We start from the raw sequence: 17,906 nt of genomic DNA, 5'->3' as shown, positions 1-17,906 counted from the left end.
CTAAATTGAAGGGCTGAAAGAGAAATGCCTAGATTGCCTGTGGAGGTTAATTTTCTGTGTTAGATAGCCCTAATGATCATGAAAGTTTGGTTAGGTGGCTGATTATTGAAACAAAGGATGAAAAAGCCAGGAAGAGGCTGTGGAGAGAATGGAATCCAGTTCTTTAACTGAGAGGTCAGGGACTCTCTTCAGATTCTTTCATAATGCTATATCATCTTGTCTGTCCAGCCTACTCTGTGAGCTATCTAGTTATGGGTGATCCCCTTTCCTGTGGTTGTGGAATGGTACTAAGAGAATACTCAAAACTTGTTTGTTGAATGGATGGATGGATGATGGATGGATAGATGATAGATGACTGACTGGATGATGAATGGTTGATGGATGGATGATGGATGAATGGATCTTTGAAGAAGCTCACTGTTGAATCTTCTGGCAGAGCTCAAAGCATAGATGATCCATTATTCCATCTCTTTGTATGCTGCCTAAGGAAGAGTTCTCTCAACTTTGATATTGATCTGAAGTTAAGGATTATAAATTCTAAGGCTGGTTGCCATGGGGGATATTATTTAACTTCACCAAGTCTCAATTTTGCCACTTGTAAATTGGTAAGGTCATACCAGTTCCTGTCGATATCACAGGGTCAAACTTATGTGAATCGTAACGACGTTTGGAAAGCAGCAATGGCTGACCTGCATTAAGTGGTTAGAGTCTTTAGTAGGTGAGGCAGAAGGAAGCCACCAGAGGTTGTGCCTTTCTCAGTATGCACTGTGGTCCTGCTTACTGACTTGCTCCTCCTTAGAGACCTGCCTGCCTCTGCTTCTTAAATGCCAGGATTAAATGTGTACACCACCACTGCCTGGCTGGGTCACCATGCTCGGCTCTGAGATAGCTTACTAGGAAGAAGAAAGGCACTTCCAGGAGTGGAAATGGGCTAGAAAGCTAGGATAGCACTAAGGCTCAACACTCCAGCTTGAAAGTCATGACCCTTTAGCTAACTTATACAGCACCTGCCTTCTCCCTTGTCTGTCGCGTACTTTCTGCTCATGCTCTGTTCTTTACATGTATCGTCAGTGTGGAGAGGTTCCAGATCCTTCTGTCAACTGGTTCCTTCCATATGTTAATTGTGATGTCTTTCCCTGCACTACTCTTCTGCCACTGTGCAGTATCTAAGGCCTTATGAAAGATTCTTTTTTGTATTTTAAAATAAATTTAATTCTTGAGAATTTCATATACATACACAATGAACCATGACCCTACCCCCATTCTCCCCCTCTGCAAGGCTCCCATAGCCCACAGTTCTCACAGCATTTGTATTTTCCAAGTCCCCACAACAAACAACTGCTCATTAAACTCTGAGAATCAAATAGCTTTTCTAGACCAAAGTTCCAAACACTTCCACACTGTTCCAACAAAATAGTTCAAGGCACAAAAACCATTTGATCAGATCTATCATAGCAATAACCCCATTTCTGGCTTTGTTATTTCTTACTTTTATGTTGTTATGACAAACGCTCCCACCAGAAGCGCTTAGAGGAGGAGAGAGTTCATTTGGCTTATGCTTCCAGGCCACACATTGTCCATCATTGAGGGCAATCATGGAAGAACGTCAAGGAAGAATTTGAAGCAGAAACCCCAGAGGAACACTGCCTGCTAGATTCCCCCACCAACTCACGCTTACCTAGCTTTCTTATACAACCCAAGGCTTCTTGCCCAAGGAATGGTGCCTCCCATAGTGGACTCTCCTACATTAACTAACAATCAAGTCAACCCTATCTCAACATGACTATGGGCCAATCTGACCTAGACAGTTTCTCAGTTGAGTCTTCTCCTCCCATATGACTCTTGGTGGTGTCAATTGACAATTAAGCCTAAAACTAGGACACCCACTGTGGTTGTTTCAAAGTCTGAGCCCCGTTGATAGAACGCTTGGGGGGAGGATTAGGAGTTATGGCCTTGTTGAAGGAGATGTATCACTGGGGATGGGTTTTGAGCTTTCAGAAAGCCCATGTCAATCCCCATTAGCTCTCTTGGTCTCTTGGCTATGGATTGAAATGTAAGCTCTAAGTTACTGCTCCAGCACCATGCCTGCCTGCCCTCTGCCATGATTCCTACCATGGTAGTCATGGACTTTAACCTTCAGGAATGATGACCCAAAGTTAAATATGTTCTTTTATAAGTTGCCTTGGCCATGGTGCCTTATCATAGCAGGAGTAACTAGGACTCCCACTAAATCTAATTAGAGCTGCCTACATGTACACAAGTGTGCAGCCGCCCATCAAAGCACGGGAAACCTACCAGTGACCACATCCGCAAAAAGAATGATTCTCCCCTACCCTCCAGAAGTTATCGACTGCCAGTACCTCCTCAGTAAGCAGTGGGGCTTGGAGAACACCTTCCCCTTCTACGCTGGGATTTCGGCTGGTTTGGTCTTGTGCAGATAACCACAGCCATTGCAAGTTCATGTGTGTGATAGTCATACCATGTCCAGAAGACAACATTTCCATCTTATGATGCTTAAATGGCCAAGATGGAGAAATGTGCACCAGCATCCCCTCTAGTAAGCTAGACCAACAGTGGGCTGATTACTTTGTTTATGATGAACATCATTTTGTGATTGGCCTATTTTGCAATCAACAGTACTGTCTGCCAATCTCTGGCCAGTGTGGAAGCCAGCAACTTGGATAGGCCTTTAATAGAGATAAATACACCCACAATTAACGTGAAATTGGGAGAGATGATTTATCTTGAAGGAGAAATTGGGGCCCCCATATATTTTGATAAAACTATCCAATTACTGATTCAGCATGATAAAAGTGAAATGACATAAATGCCACATTTTGACCTTTAGTGTTTTTAAAAATCAATTGTAGAAATGTGAGATAATAACACAAATAGAAAGATTTGAAATCTTTACTTGTCAAAAACACTGGGGCAAAACAAAGAGTTTATGTATCTTTGAGATGTTAGATTACAGTGACAGAAGCATACTTTGTGAAAGAAGATGTGGAGTGTCTCCTTCCTCTACAGTCTTGGTTATGCTTACCCAGTATGGAGTACAGCGGTCACACTTAGCTGCTACTGGTGTATGGTGAGAAACTATAAATCTTATCATAAGAGACGTGATTAAAGGATAAAGGATATGGATGTGTGCCTGGAAAAGGCTCTGCAGAGCCCGATAGTCTCTTCTTTGTCCTTTGGGAGAAGGGAAGCACTCAGAGAAAGATTGGAAGAGGCTGCCGCATGAGGATTTGAAGCTGTGCACTACTCAAGCACGTCTGCACCAGCTCTGGTCCTTGATCTTTGTGTCCTGTGGAGTCTCTGGAGATACTGCTGGAAACTCCCAAGTCATCCCCCAGAAAGGTCACAGCCATTTTACAGTTTTCCAAGATGTTTATGTACATGGACCCTGCTAGGTGCACAGATCTTATGCTAAGAACTCCTGTCTGGGACAATGAGAGAGAGAATGGGGCAATGTCACAGATTGCCATGTCACCAGAAAGCACACAAACCCTTATTATCTTAGGACTTTATGTAATCCTCCTTGGGAGTTGACGCCTCTTTCCTTTTGCCTGGTTTCTCTTCAAATGATCAAAGGTCAACACAGACATTGACATTGCTGAGGATGAAGAGAGGCCTTGCTTGGTTACTCTACCTCTTCATTTTCAGAGTGAGGTAAAGAGTCTTGGAAGCTGGTTTCTCTCAATTATTATATCTGTTTTTTTAAAAGTATATTAAAAAAGTATGGTGTTATGTTTGTGTACCATCCACATGCATGACACTCACAGAGGCCAGAGGAGGGCATCACATAACCTGGACTTGGAGACACATAGTAGTGAGGCATAGGGCCTGGGAATTGAACGTGAGTCCTCTGGAAGATCAGTAAGTGCTCTTTACCACAGAGCCATCTTTCTAGCTCTATAAACATACACCAGAAGTCTAAACATTGTTCACACCAGAGCTCTAAACATTGTTCACACCAGAGCTCTAAACATTATTCACACCAGAGCTCTAAACATTGTTCACACCAGAGCAGAGCTCTAAACATTGTTCACACCAGAGCTCTAAACATTGTTCACACCAGAGCAGAGCTCTAAACATTGTTCACACCAGAGCAGAGCTCTAAACATTGTTCACACCAGAGCAGAGCTCTAAACATTATTCACACCAGAGCTCTAAACATTGTTCACACCAGAGCAGAGCTCTAAACATTGTTCACACCAGAGCAGAGTTCTAAACATTGTTCACACCAGAGCTCTAAACATTGTTCACACCAGAGCAGAGCTCTAAACATTGTTCACACCAGAGCTCTAAACATTGTTCACACCAGAGCAGAGCTCTAAACATTGTTCACACCAGAGCAGAGCTCTAAACATTGTTCACACCAGAGCAGAGCTCTAAACATTGTTCACACCAGAGCAGAGCTCTAAACATTGTTCACACCAGAGCTCTAAACATTATTCACACCAGAGTTCTAAACATTGTTCACACCAGAGCTCTAAACATTATTCACACCAGAGTTCTAAACATTGTTCACACCAGAGCTCTAAACATTCTTCACACCAGAGCTCTAAACATTCTTCACACCAGAGCTCTAAACATTGTTCACACCAGAGCAGAGTTCTAAACATTGTTCACACCAGAGTTCTAAACATTGTTCACACCAGAGTTCTAAACATTCTTCACACCAGAGTTCTAAACATTCTTCACACCAGATTCTAAGCATCCTAGTTCAGCTGGAAGTCTCCATTCAACAGTCATACTGACTTCATTGCAAGGAACATTTGAGTGTTGAGGACTGTTTGATCATGTAGGCACTTGTCTTGGTTAAGGCTTCTATTGCTGTGAAGAGACACCATGGCCACAGCAACTCTTTATAAAGAAAACATTTAATTAGAGTTGCTTACTTACAGTTTCAGAGGTTCAGTCTATTATCATTATGATGAGGAGCATGGACATGTGCAGGCAGACCTTATACTAGATAAGAAGCTGAGAGTCCTACAGTAGGAAGTCCACTGAGATTCTGGGTGGTATCCTGAGCATAGGGAAATGATGGTGGTTGTACTATGTATGTATTTCTCTTATTGGTTAATGAACAAAACACTGTTGGCCAATAAGGCAGGAAGATAGGTGGGACTGGGAGAAGAGGAGAATTCTGGGAAGTGTAGGCAGAGAGGAGTTTTTAAGTCCACTGAGATTCTGGATGGTATCCTGAGCATAGGGAAATGATGGTTGTTGCCCTATGTATGTGCTTCTCTTATTGGTTAATGAACAAAACACTGTTGGCCAATAAGGCAGGAAGATAGGTGGGACTGGGAGAAGAGGAGAATTCTGGGAAGTGTAGGCAGAGAGGAGTTTCCATGTAGCCTGCCAAAGTAGTAGCAGGTTCTGACTTCTCCAGTAAGCCAAGACCACATGGAAATACATAGATTGATAGAAATGGGTTAATATTTAGGACAGAGTTAGCCAATAAGAAGTCCTAGTCATTGACCTGTAATAGTTTTATAATTAAATAGTATCCATGTGTTTATTTGGGGCAACACGGCTGCAAGAAAACCAGCAACAGGGAAACTCAAAGCCCACCCCCACAGGGACATGCCTCCTTCAACAAGGTCATACCAACTCCAACACAGCCACATCTCCTAATAGTGCCACTCTATATGAGCTTATGGAGGCCAATCACATTCAAACTACCACAATACTTTTTAGACAAGCTATGATTTCAATAGAATATGCATTAACCTACATTGTAACTTAGTTTAGTTGTTGTTCTTGTTTTACCAACAGGTGATCCGTTTCTCACATGGTGTTTCCTTTATGTCTTTTATAGGAAATGTGACACTGTTGTTGCCCATATGCAAACAATTAGCCGATGCTGTTCACACAGTTGGTGATAATGCTAGGTGGTTGGGACTGGCAAACTGAGCTTTATTTGTAATCTTAGGAACCAAGAACATGGGTTGCAGAGTCTGCTGCTGAACGTGATTGGAATCCTTGTCTCACCAGCTAGGCATGTGTTTTTGGGTGGTGCCTAATCTTTGCAGCATCTCAGGTTAGCTCTGTACAAAACGGAAATGCTAAAATAGCTCAGGGCTTAACGAGGATTAACCAGGACAACTTCTGTAAAGCGCATAGTCGAGGATCTAGCATATATGAAAAATGTTGATATTTAAATTACCTACCTTTGGGGAAAATTGGCAGAACTTGCAGAGGACCCCACTTGTAGATGCCCACCCTCTTCTGAATGACACTTCTGTGAACTTTCTGTCATGACACAAAGGGATTATAAATTCACTGGGGGAAGTCGAAGCTGGTGGAGGCGCTCCAAAAATCTGATTCCCATGAATATCTCGCAAGAAGGGAAGAGAAACAACTGGCCGTAGGCAGTTCATTTACTGCCAATTTCTGGCTTTGCGTCACATTCTCTTGACTAAACGAGCATGTCCCAATTTGTATGGTTGTTTTAAATACTGATCAGTCTTCATTTCGCTTATTAATGTCAGGTGTAGCTAAGATGCCTTATGCAAATAAAGGCCTGGCCCCCTTCAGCCCCCTCCAGCCTTCCATTTTAAGCTTAATCCATTCTGTTTTCCTGCTAACATGAGCATCCCTGGTTTTCCTGTTGGCCAAGGACCAAAGGTAAGAGAAGTGGTGACAGTGGCTGACATGGAGTGGTCAGCCCTCATGGGGTTGAGGGCTTTCTTTCACAATGCTGTGTGGTGTGTGCCAAGGCTTCCAGGCCTGTAGCAGCGATTCCGAGACTGTAGTATGAAAGGGAACCTTGTAAAAACACCAGTCATCTGGAAAGACAGTGAGCCCTGGCAAGCGCTGGGAGGAGGGGCCTTCTCTTCTCGTGCTTGTGGCCTATAGAGACGTGGTCTCTAGGATGGGCTCACAAAGGGTGCAGTCCGGCTTGAGGCAAGCCTGGCTCGGGTTAGAACAAAACCCACACGAGAAACGTACAGAGGAAACTATTTGGGAGCAGGAACTGGGTGTGTTTCAGACATTAAGTCTGCAGAGAAAAATCTGTAGAATTATTCCCCCCCCCACTTTTTTTTAAAGACAAAATCAAGTGCCCGGAAATGAAGTTTGGTAGAGATCCTTTCTGTGGGATGTCTGCCCAGAGGAGGAGACAAGAGACACAGTGAGAAGCAGTCCAAATTGTAACGCTCACTGCCTGGTCCTGGGGGACAAAAAGGGACAGAGCTGTCAGGCTCTTTACTGAGGTTCAAGTAGAGGCAGTTGGTGGGCTGAGCACAAAGGGAAGACGACACAAGAAAGACACAATTCCCACAAGCACTGGCTGGGAGTAAGGCTTCCCTCATGCGGAGAAGAAATGAGGTGTGATCGGCTTCAATAGAGGGGTCAGGCTCCTGTGTCCAGATAAGTGATCTTCACCCATGCTCCTTATGTGTGGCTGCATCCACCCCCTGCAAAGGATGGAAACAGAGATACCTGGGGATGTCCCCACGGTCAGCTGCACACCTGCTCACATAGAACGCCAGCCCAGCACAGGTGAGGGGTCCCTTCTTCCAGTAATGAGGCCACCCAGCCTAGTCCACTGTGTCGACCTCAAAAGAGTGTCTACAATGAGACCGGATTATGTGACAAAGAACTCTCAGATATTTCTAGATCCCTCCTGGCTTCTGTTAGTTTCGGGGAGAGTGTCACCCAAATGGAAGAGTGCTAGCTGAAAGGTAGCCACTGGAAAGGAAGGGAAGGTCCTGACTGTGAGCTGTGACCAGTCTCAAAGTGTTTGGGAGGATTCAGGTCTAGACAACCCAGCAGGAAGGAGAGCAGGTATGGTCATGGGTGACCATGATGACAATGGGTGTTTGGTCACTGTCATGTGTTGAGCTGCATTCTTTTCTTGTTTAAATCGTGGCCTTCAGCCTCTCTTGGATATAGAGTCATTGCAAGATCTATTCAAATTTAGATTACATCATTAGGGTAGACTGTAATTTACAGGACTGGGGAAGGATATAGACATACAGAGGTCTCATGGCTTCTGGAAATGGTGAAATGATCTATCTCTGTTGTTTGAAACTACTCAGTATGTAGTAATTTGTTATAGAAACCCCAGGAAACAAAAGAAGCCGACTGAGTTTATTCTTTGGAGAGGGGGCTGGTCTGATGCTGTTGGGTGTAGGGGGACCTGAGGGACATTGTTGTGCAGTCATAGGAGCAGATGTTGCTCAGATGCTTGGGGACAAGACTCACTGGTAGCTTTTACGGCTCCAGGAAACTTGCTCATCAGGCAATTATGGCTGCGACATTGGCTGATCTATCTTGTAAATGTTTGTGCAGAATTCCATGTGTGCCCTCTCATACAATCAAACCTGTCAATTATACTTCATTAGAGAGCTCACAAGCTTCTAAAGACCTTCCTAATCCTCAACACAAATAGTTTCCCAGATGCAATGTTGTGCTGTTCAAATGCTCTCTCTCTCTCAGCCTTTAGGAAGAAAGTGTAAAACTCACTGACTACATCGTAAGAAAACACATGTTAAAAATATGAAAAATATGGCCCTTCAGGGCTTGGCAGCTAGAGCATTTGTTGCTTTTGCAGAGGACTGGGGTTCAGTTCCCAGCACCCACAAGGTAATTATCTGTAACTCTAGTTCCAGGGGATCTAATATCGTCTTCTGACTCCTGTGTATGGTCTGCTTTCCAGAAACCAGAAATAAGGTTTTATGATTGAAGGCACTACATATTTCAGACACAGGACTTGAGCTGGAGCTGACCTGGAAGCCTCCTCCCCGAGGGCTAGCTCTCCCATTATTGGAAGGAGCTATGCAAGCTGTCAAGGGGGAAAAACAACAGGTAGTCCTACCCAGATACAAAGCCTAGGGACAATGACCAGACTGGCAAGAAATCCCCCAAAGCACAATAGTGGCCGGTGGTAACCAACAGCTCAGCTGTCTAGTTGGACTTAAGGCCTTCTCAATAGGAGGGGACTCATGCCTGAAACTGTAAACTTAGCCCATTCCCTGTGATGAATGAGGCCATGGACCCTACTTCTGCAAATTTCCTACACCAGTAGAATTCCTAACTGTGTTCTAAATACTTACCCTTAAATCCACACTCATAAGTAGCCTCGCTTCTCGTGAAAATATCTTCTTTTTACCACAGGCAGAGACCACTCCATAAAGTCGCCACTGGTGAAAATACAACCTGTAAAAAAGGACAACCAGCCGTGGGATGCCCAGCCCCAGCTGATCCATCTACAGCACAACTTTGACGCCTAGGCTCAGAGGACATTGAGGAAGAGGGGGTAGAAAGAGCTGGGGAGACAGAACATCTGCCATGGGGCTGTGTCTCTGCATACGACAGACAACCCACACCCATGAAGCCTCACCAGTGTAGCTGCTTCCACAAGACCCGGACAAGGACAATACCGGTTGCCATACCAACGCAGAAGGAGGAAATTTCAAGAGGCACCAGCAACAGGTAAAGAACTGCAGGCAGTTAATGGCTGCTGAGAGAGAAAGAATCAGGCTTCTCGGGAACGAGCCCCCTGATAGTCACTTAATCCCAAGGGATCAGCCCTGGACACATGCATAGGGGAGCAGCACTAAATGAACTAAAACAACTCGGGTTGTTTTTTTTATAAATGTGTGCATATATATGATAATAATAGTAGAGGATAAGAGTCCATGGATTTGAGAGGGAGTTGGGGGTGAGATGATGTAATTACAGTGTTCACTATGGAATTCTTAAATTATTAATGGAAAACATTTGCATGTATGACATTCTTAAAGAACTGATAAGATACGGTACTTCAGAGATAGGAAGTTTACGTCAGAGAGATGAGAGGCACTATTGCATTGGCTCCTGTGACTGGAGGCGGGTGGACCCACAGTGAAGGCTTGGCCAAGCAAGTCCTGCAGTGATGCAGCCCCCCTCCCCTGAAGAGCAAGTCTGTGCTGAAGAATGTGGCGTCTGATGTTCTCGGGTGCTGAGGCAGAAGAAAACAGACCGAAGCAAACGACAAAGGCTCGGGAAGGGTCGAGTGTGTGAGAACAGAACTCCTCCTCCTCCCTGTGTGCCCAACTTAATCCGTACCAGAAAAGCCCGCCCCCACTCACTAGCCTGTGCCAGCCCTTTCTGAAGACACCCCCACTGACACTCTCAGAGATGCCCCCCTCCGGCTTTCTAGGCACCTCCCAATTCACACAGGCTGCCGATCAAGGTCAGCCAACCCACACTGATGGCTGCCATCCCGCTGCTCTCGCTGAGGCCCAGGAGGCCCGCCTTCAGACCGCAGTGCACTGTGCAAACATGAAGGTGAGGATATACATTTTTCAGTAGACCTAGGTTCAGGGTTCCACCCCCCCCCCCGACGCTGCATTGCCTGCCATGACATAGGACTTCTCTGAGTCCAGGGCCAGGTTTACTCCTTAGACATTCCCAACCAGACCGGATGGAATCCTCCTGACCCCTACAGCAACCACTGACAACCGAAAAACAGTCCCAGACTGCAGACAGCACAAGAAGCCCTTCGTGTCCTCTGACCTGTATCCTGGAAGTAGGATACCCCCGTCTCAAAATTATATACTCTCTCTTACAATGATGAATACATCCTATGCTGTTCTATGACAGAATCCTGACGAATGTCCAGTCCCTACATTCCGTTCTGTCACTCAGTGTGTATTGTACACATCCAGTCCCCCTCTCAGTGTGCAGGCAAAGGCCACTGTCCTGCCTCCTGTTGGCTTAGTGAAGCTCGTTAAGGAGAGGTTAGGATGAGAGGATGTGAAAAAAGAGGGAAATCAAGGCAGATAGATAACAGTACAGATCCTAGGGCTCTGTCCCATCTGGATTACAGGCCGTCAGTAAAGCCATTCAGTCTCTCTGCCATCATTTCTTCATCTTCCCAGTGGGGGAAGAAAATCACCCACCTTGCAGCATCTACATAAGTGCTAAATGTTTCAAATCCCACGCCTCGCGCGTCAAAACACTCTATGAATACTAACTAAATTGTTATAAAACTCCCGGGGGGATCCCTATCACAGTCTGGATCACAGAAAAGCATGTGATGGCCGGAGAGCGGGACAGACAGCCAAGGACAGTCGCCTCAGCTGTCTGGGGTCTGGGAACCAGCGTGAGCCACAGGCGGCAGCTGGAGCCGAGCATGCTCAGTCTAAGAGGTGTGGGAATTGGAGCAGGTGTCCCCAAGGGGAGACTCGCTGGTCAGCAGAGGGATGGGGACGACGCTTGGTGACAACAAGGCTGCATCAGCTGACTGGGTGAGAATTCACCAGAGGCCAAGAGCGAGGAGGTTCCTGTAGAAATGTCTGCTTACTTTGCAAGCCACCACACGAGTGAGTCATTTACAGATGAGATTTCAATCAGAGGCAGAGAGTGGGCCTTGGACCAGACATTTACATGAGAAAGGGCCTTGACTCTAGAAAAAAGTAAATTCTTCTCATGTGTCCTCCTGTGTGTCTCTTTTGATAAAGTAGATGAACGTGATCAAGGAGCTTTAGTGGTAAGACAGCAATGTCACTGTGTGCCGGAAGCAGATGGCTTTCCTGTGCCTTGGCACTTCAAAGCCTGTGACAGTCAAGGGAGGCAGAGCAGCCTGTCTTAGAAACTCTGAACGTGGCCCAGGGCAATGAGAGGAGAAGGCAGATTGAGAGGTCAGCCTCTTTCTGTGCTCATTCTGAGCATTAACAGACGAGCTTTCAAATTCCCCTGCTAGACTTCACAGGTTTCCCACCTTGAGTGCTACCTTGGGAGTGGCTGACAGATGCTGCCGGCTTCTTGGTCCACTCTGAGTGGGTGCTGCCTGCACAGACATGCTCTCTTTGGGACCATCTGTCCTGGGACAATCATCTGGTCCCCTAGCTCAGCCACATCCACGCCTGGCACTGTAGCTACGTCAGAATGACCTGTGGGGAGGGCACCAGGCTGAAGAAACATATGGGTTGAGTCCCTTTTGCTTTTAAAGTACGATGACAAGGTTCTTTAATGAAAGCAGACGTCATATCTTCAGTTGCTCAGCCTTGGGACCGGAAACCACAGAGGGTCCCCAGCAATATTGTGTCCCTGTTTCGTACGGTGGCAGCCTGTGTTAGCCTGCACGCCTCGCTGGCGCTCTCTCTAACTTTGCCCTCCTTTCCTGCTTCCTGGGACGCCATCTTCGGGAAGCCGAGCATAACTGGGCAACGGAATATGTCTTCTAAGAAGCCCTTCCTTGAGTGAATCATGGAGGTTGCTGGTGGACGCACACCTGGCTGGGTCCTCGTGCCAGAATGCCGGCCAGGCACCAGGATGCATTTTTGCTTTGAAAACATTTCTTCATTGTGCTTGATGCCTGAGTCAGGAAGCTCAGAGAAAGTTGATGCCCATCTACAATGTGGACAAACGTCGTCCAAGTCAGGGGCTTTAAGAGCACAGACTAAGGCTTTGGTAAAGGAATCCAGTCTGCTTCCAGACAGCAGCTTGAAAGCCCTGCTTGAGTGTCTAGCCCGCTTTCCTAAGACCCAGAGTATCCAGTTGGCCTGCGTTCTCTACAGAGCTTGGCCCTGCGTCCCCACAGTTATGGAGGTCATTCCTTAAGGCAGCCCTCTCCCGTTGCCATGCCTGTCTTTGTCTCCCATCCCCCTTTCCTTCTTCCTCTCCCTGGCTTCTCTGTCTCTATGCTGTTCCCCTTCTCTGGGGGATACCAACTCCTAGTCAGGGGCTCACCCTCTTCAGGCTACCTCAGCACTTTTGCATACCTTGACTCTACTCCTGATTGACTTGCTATTGTAATATTTCAACTTCAGGTTTGCTCTTTTTTTTCCTGTTATTTAAATAACCGGTTGGCCAGAGCATTTACCCTGTAGGCAAAACCCTCAAAGAACAGCTGTTGTGGTCCTCATCTTGGTTCTTTTGTTTCTGCCCCAGGACCTCACTGAAGTAGCACACCAAGAACAAACACCCTCATAGATGCATGAAAGATGACACAACTGCTCACTGTAGCAAGAAAAGGACTCAAAGGGTGCGCCAGGGTGCAGGACGGCTTCAAAGTGTCTGCTGCGTTGGCTCCACCGATGGCTGGGAAGACTCCAAGCAGTGTTATTCTTGGTACACTTCTCAACCTCTGCCTTTTACCCATCCACATTTATGCGCGGGTCCGAGCAGCAAGTCGCGATTAACAGAGCACGTATCAGTGACAAGAGTGACAGAGTAGAGTGACGAGTAGCTGCATTGTCATCAGTGTAGCCCAGAGCTGCGCTCTGATCTACAAAGGGCTGGGCAGAACAATCCGGATTTCTTTGTCATCGTCTTAAATACGTCTGCACGGCTGGAGATAGATGATGTGACCCAATGCTCTCATTTTGTAGGGTTTTCACTAAGATGATGCCTGATTTGTGCCTGCTATTTTTTCTAGCCCCAACTTGACTGAGTCCTCGATTTCTTATCTAAGGCTTTGGAAGCCTCCAGGGAGGTGAATGTCTCTACCTGCTCCTCACCCCTAACTCCTTAAGAAAACAGACTTTTCTTTATGGTAGAAAAAGCACAGGTTTGCTGAACTGTCCTGAATCCTGAAACCACAGGTCTGGAGTACACTGTCTACTGCTCTGCTCTTTCTGAAACAGTGTGGGATTCCCCTGACTCTGAAGACCGTTGGAGATAGCGGTAAAGGAGGAGACCCCGTGTAGGAGGAAAGTGATGGTGCCTGGGGTTCTGCTCAGCTCCGGGGCTCCCTTGCTTGCTGGGAAGTCTCCTCTCCTCCAAATATGTCAAATAATGATAATCACACCAATACTTACTGTTTACAAGATCTGGTTCCAGCCTATGAGGATGACCCCAGTGATGACTCCTAGTAATGGGGGCTACGGAGCCGGGCCCAGCCATCTTTGGTAACCTGGTGAGGCTCTCACTGGTGGGACCGGGAGGCAAATCCTTCAACCCACATCCATCCTGCCTTCAGGATGTGCTGGGACAAGGGTGGCTCAGAGCTTGTGGAAGTGACGCCAATGACTGATTGGTCTAACTTGAGGCTGAAGCCAGGAGAGGGAGCCCAGGCCCATCACTGCCTTGACGGCTAGGAAACAGAAGCTGGATGGCTTGAGACCTAGGGTAGAACAAAATACAACTGACAAAAGAAAAGTCAATGAAGTGATTTCTAAAGATACTCTGCTGCACTCTTAGATAGGTGTTTAGCCCAATCGTCACCAGAGGGGCTTCCTTTGGCAGCTGATGGGTGCAGATGCAGAGACCCACACACAAACTCCAGGCAGAACTTGGGGAACCCCATGGAAGATGGGTAGGAAGGTTTGTAAGAGGGGTCTGGGACACTAGGAGAACAAGGCCCATAGAATCAACTAAGCAGGCCTCATAGAGGCTCACAGAGACTTAAGTAACAATCATGGTTGTTTAGCTTTGGGTGTCTGTGGAACTCCTTACAGGAGGAGAGGAGGTGTCTCTGACTCTTTTGCCTCCTCCTGAGACTCTTTCCCTCCTACTGGGTTGCCTTGTCCAGCCTTGATATGAGGGCTCTTTTTTTTGTTGTTTGTTTTTGTTTTTGTTTTTCGAGACAGGGTTTCTCTGTATTGTTTTGGAGGCTGTCCTGGAACTCACTCTGTAGATCAGGCTGGCCTCAAATTCAGAGATCCGCCTGCCTCTGCCTCCCAAGTGCTGGGATTAAAGACGTGCGCCACCAACGCCCGGCTGATATGAGGGGCCTTGCCTATCTTATTGTATCTTGTTATGCTGTGCTTGGTTGATATCACTGGGAACCATGCTCTTTTCTGAAGGGAAATGGAGGAACAGTGGATGGGGGGGGCAGAGGAAATGGGGGAGCAACTGAGAGGCGTGGGGGGAGAGGCTGCAGTCGGGATATATGGCATGAGAGAAGAATAAGTAAAAAATTAAAAATGACATAGGATGTGACTTTTCTGGTTAAAAAAAAAACATGTGTTTCCACATGCTCAACAATCTGATGCTTTCAGACCAGCACCCTGAGGCACACGGAGTCACTCTCCTAGCCAGAGTATGCCTTACTCCAGTCTCCCTCGGTATTTCAGGCTTCCATCTCCAGCTGCCTACCTTAGCCACATCTGGAAGTCCAATGTGTCTTCTCAGGCTGAAGTCGAAACAGGTCTGCAGGGATGATCATGTCAAGGCTTGGTCAGGGAAGGTCAGCCTACAGCTGTGGGCAGACTAGAGTCATCTTAGCTGTTATGTTCATCTTTCCACAGGGTGTCAAAAACCTTGCTTTTTCCAGAATAATGGGGATGGGGTCACCCCGGGACGGAAGCCACAGTCTTTTTGTTACCTAGTCTCAGACATGACACTATGACTGTTTGGCCATCTTCTATTCATTAAAAGCAAGCCTCTAAATGCATCCCACACTCAAGGAAAGGGAGCTACACTAAAATGTGGGGATGGGACTTACCCACTGGGGCAGTGTGAGAGCGACTCTCCTGTGCTACACACACATTTAATTTTTTTTTCATTTCGTTGTTGTTTTTAAAACAGTGAGCAGCATTGATTTTAGAACATGGTCCTAAAGTGGCTTACCAGGTGTCACCCTCTTTCTATGCCCTCAGCTTCCCCAGGTACGCATGCAGACTCTGACACACCAGACTACAGTGTAGACATTTGCATGGGTTTAACATCACAGGGTCATCCACACCCAGGCAGCGAACAACTGCTCTCAGCATTCACTCTTCTTTTCTTGGGGTTGAGAGGACATTTACAAGATTATTTTAAGACAAATTGCTTCATGACTACAAAAGTTTTTTATTTCAGTTGAACAATGAAAGCCTTCCTAGGCCTAAGAGTTGCTCTAAATTTCCTGGTACAACATGTAAAACAGATCTTGGTTTGTTAAGAAACTGTGACATGAGAAAAATCACTCTAGGAAACACATTGCGTGTAGCCCCGCATATTAGAATGGTTCTGTTACTTTTGCGACGTGTAGGGCGTTTTCCTAGGAGAGCTGGTGGTGTCAGATAATATCTGCTCGTGTTTTCTGACCTCTTTGCAGACACAGCTGTGACTGTCATCATGGATGTAAGAATTCTCACTCTAACACCCCACTGTCTCCTCCTCTGTAGATAAGGGAGAATGGCCTGAGTAAGGGGACTCTGAGGACAAAACGCACCGTGTAGTCCTCATTCCTGGTGCCTCTCCATTTCATAATCAGCTGAATGGAAAACAAAACAGAGCAGAAATAGTCTCCATCATTGCAGGTTCCCTGGCAGCAGAACTCAGGCGAACCCAGGGACGCGATGGCTGGGATATAGCACAACGCTGTGCAATTGACCAGCTTTCCAGAACTTGGCCCGCTGGCCTTCATCTACACCTCATTCCCTCCTGACTAGGACTTGCCTTTCAGGGTCATAACATGTGTGGGGCACCTTGTGATAGAAGAGGGGAGAGTGACAACCTCGGCCAGTTCTCATTCTTGGGGACATGAGACACAAGTGGGTGGAAGGGAAGGGAAGGGAAGGGAAGGGAAGGGAAGGTACAGCCAAACATGGGAAGTCAGCTAGCCCCGCATACGCCAAGCAATGAATGCATGTCATGCTCCCGTGACGTTCCCAACACGGTCTTTTCCTCTGAGCATTCTCCTAGCTACCCAAGGCCTTCTCTATCCCTCAAAGGGTTCCTGACAACCATGCTGTGGGTTCCCTCACTCCTTCCACCCTGGCTTCCAAAACCTTAATGCTGGCATAGCAGGATGTATCTGCTTTGCTTTAAATAAAGCATTACAAATCTTTCCCCTAATCTCTCTTGGCTTCTTAACTCCTTTCCCCCATGCACTGCCTGTTCCAGCATCGAGAGATTTGCCCGTTAGCAAATATCACAGTCTTCAACTCCCCAAGTCTTCAGTTTTAGAGCAACCGAATGCCTCTGTTTGTTGAACAAGTATCTTAGAAAGAATGATTGTACTTCAGGGTTTGGTTCCATTAGAGCTATAGCAATAGAATTCTGGATCCCATGGGGGCCACATAGGGTACTCTCCACACATGGTAGATACAGGAAACACAGCATGCAATTTGTAATGGTTGGAGTAAACCTTTTTCCTCATAATTTTTTTGAGGTTCATTTCACTTGAGAGAGAGAGAGAGAGAGAGAGTGTGTGTGTGTGTGTGTGTGTGTGTGTGTGTGTGTGTGATGTGTGTACAGATACCTGTGGATTCCAGAAGAGGACATTAGAACCCATGGACCTGGAGTCCTGGCAGTTGTGAACTGCCTGGCATGGGTACTGCGAGCTGTACTCTTGTCCTCTGGAAGAGCAGCAAGTTCCGCTGAGCCATTTCTTCAACCCCAGGTCCTGTTATTATTAAGATATTATCTGTAGACTTCGTCAGTGCTTCCTATATGACAGGATCACTGTGGATACTAAATAAACTTGTATAAGATACTTAGATAATATGAGGTCATATGATATTTGTTTAATATATGTATGGTTATATATATTTACATGCTTTAAAATGGCGTTTTACTACTGTTATTATTAACATTGATGTTATTGTCACCATGCATTGGGGTGATATATTATTTATGATTTTTGAAGCCTGCCTGAGGGTTCAGAACGTAAAGCCAGTCACAAGCCATAGAGGTCAGGCAGTGGTGATACACATCTTTAATCCCAGCAGCCATACTAGCAAGCCATATAGCCAGGCAGTGGTGGCAAACACCTTTAATCCCAGGACTCAGGAGATAGGCAGATGGATCTCCCTAAGTTCAAGGCCACCATACCCTACCCAAAGTGAAGAGTAATAGAGCTCACACTTTTGATCCTAGCACTAGGGGGGTGGAGACAGGAGTGATATGTTTGGGTGGAGAAAGAAATAAAAGGAAGAGGAGACAGGAACTCAGAGCCTTTGCCTCTGAGGATCTGTGGGGACAGGATTGCCCTTTCCGCTGGGGTGGGGTGAGATCTACTGCCTCGGCTGCTTTGC

The 17,906-nt window shown here is 46.3% G+C and overlaps 1 long non-coding RNA gene across 2 annotated transcripts in view; it reads left to right on the top strand.

Annotated features, from left to right (window-relative positions):
- The window catches only part of LOC110340107, a 47,196-nt gene extending 32,792 nt beyond the window's left edge, over positions 1-14,404 (top strand). Inside the window, exons 4-5 of one of the 2 annotated variants that reach the window (XR_005869599.1) lie at positions 9,130-9,447; positions 12,892-14,404. This is a non-coding gene — a long non-coding RNA (uncharacterized LOC110340107). Of the gene's footprint in view, positions 1-9,129; positions 9,448-9,782; positions 10,849-12,891 lie in introns of those variants that run through there. The other variant, XR_005869600.1, reaches the window with a different exon arrangement.
- Positions 14,405-17,906: the final 3,502 nt, after the last annotated feature.

This window comes from Mesocricetus auratus, unplaced genomic scaffold, assembly GCF_017639785.1.
Source record: "Mesocricetus auratus isolate SY011 unplaced genomic scaffold, BCM_Maur_2.0 Super-Scaffold_100018, whole genome shotgun sequence".
Lineage (NCBI taxonomy): Eukaryota > Metazoa > Chordata > Mammalia > Rodentia > Cricetidae > Mesocricetus > Mesocricetus auratus.
The sequence above is the reverse complement of the archived record's forward strand: the minus strand, read 5'-3'. Positions and strand labels throughout refer to the sequence as shown.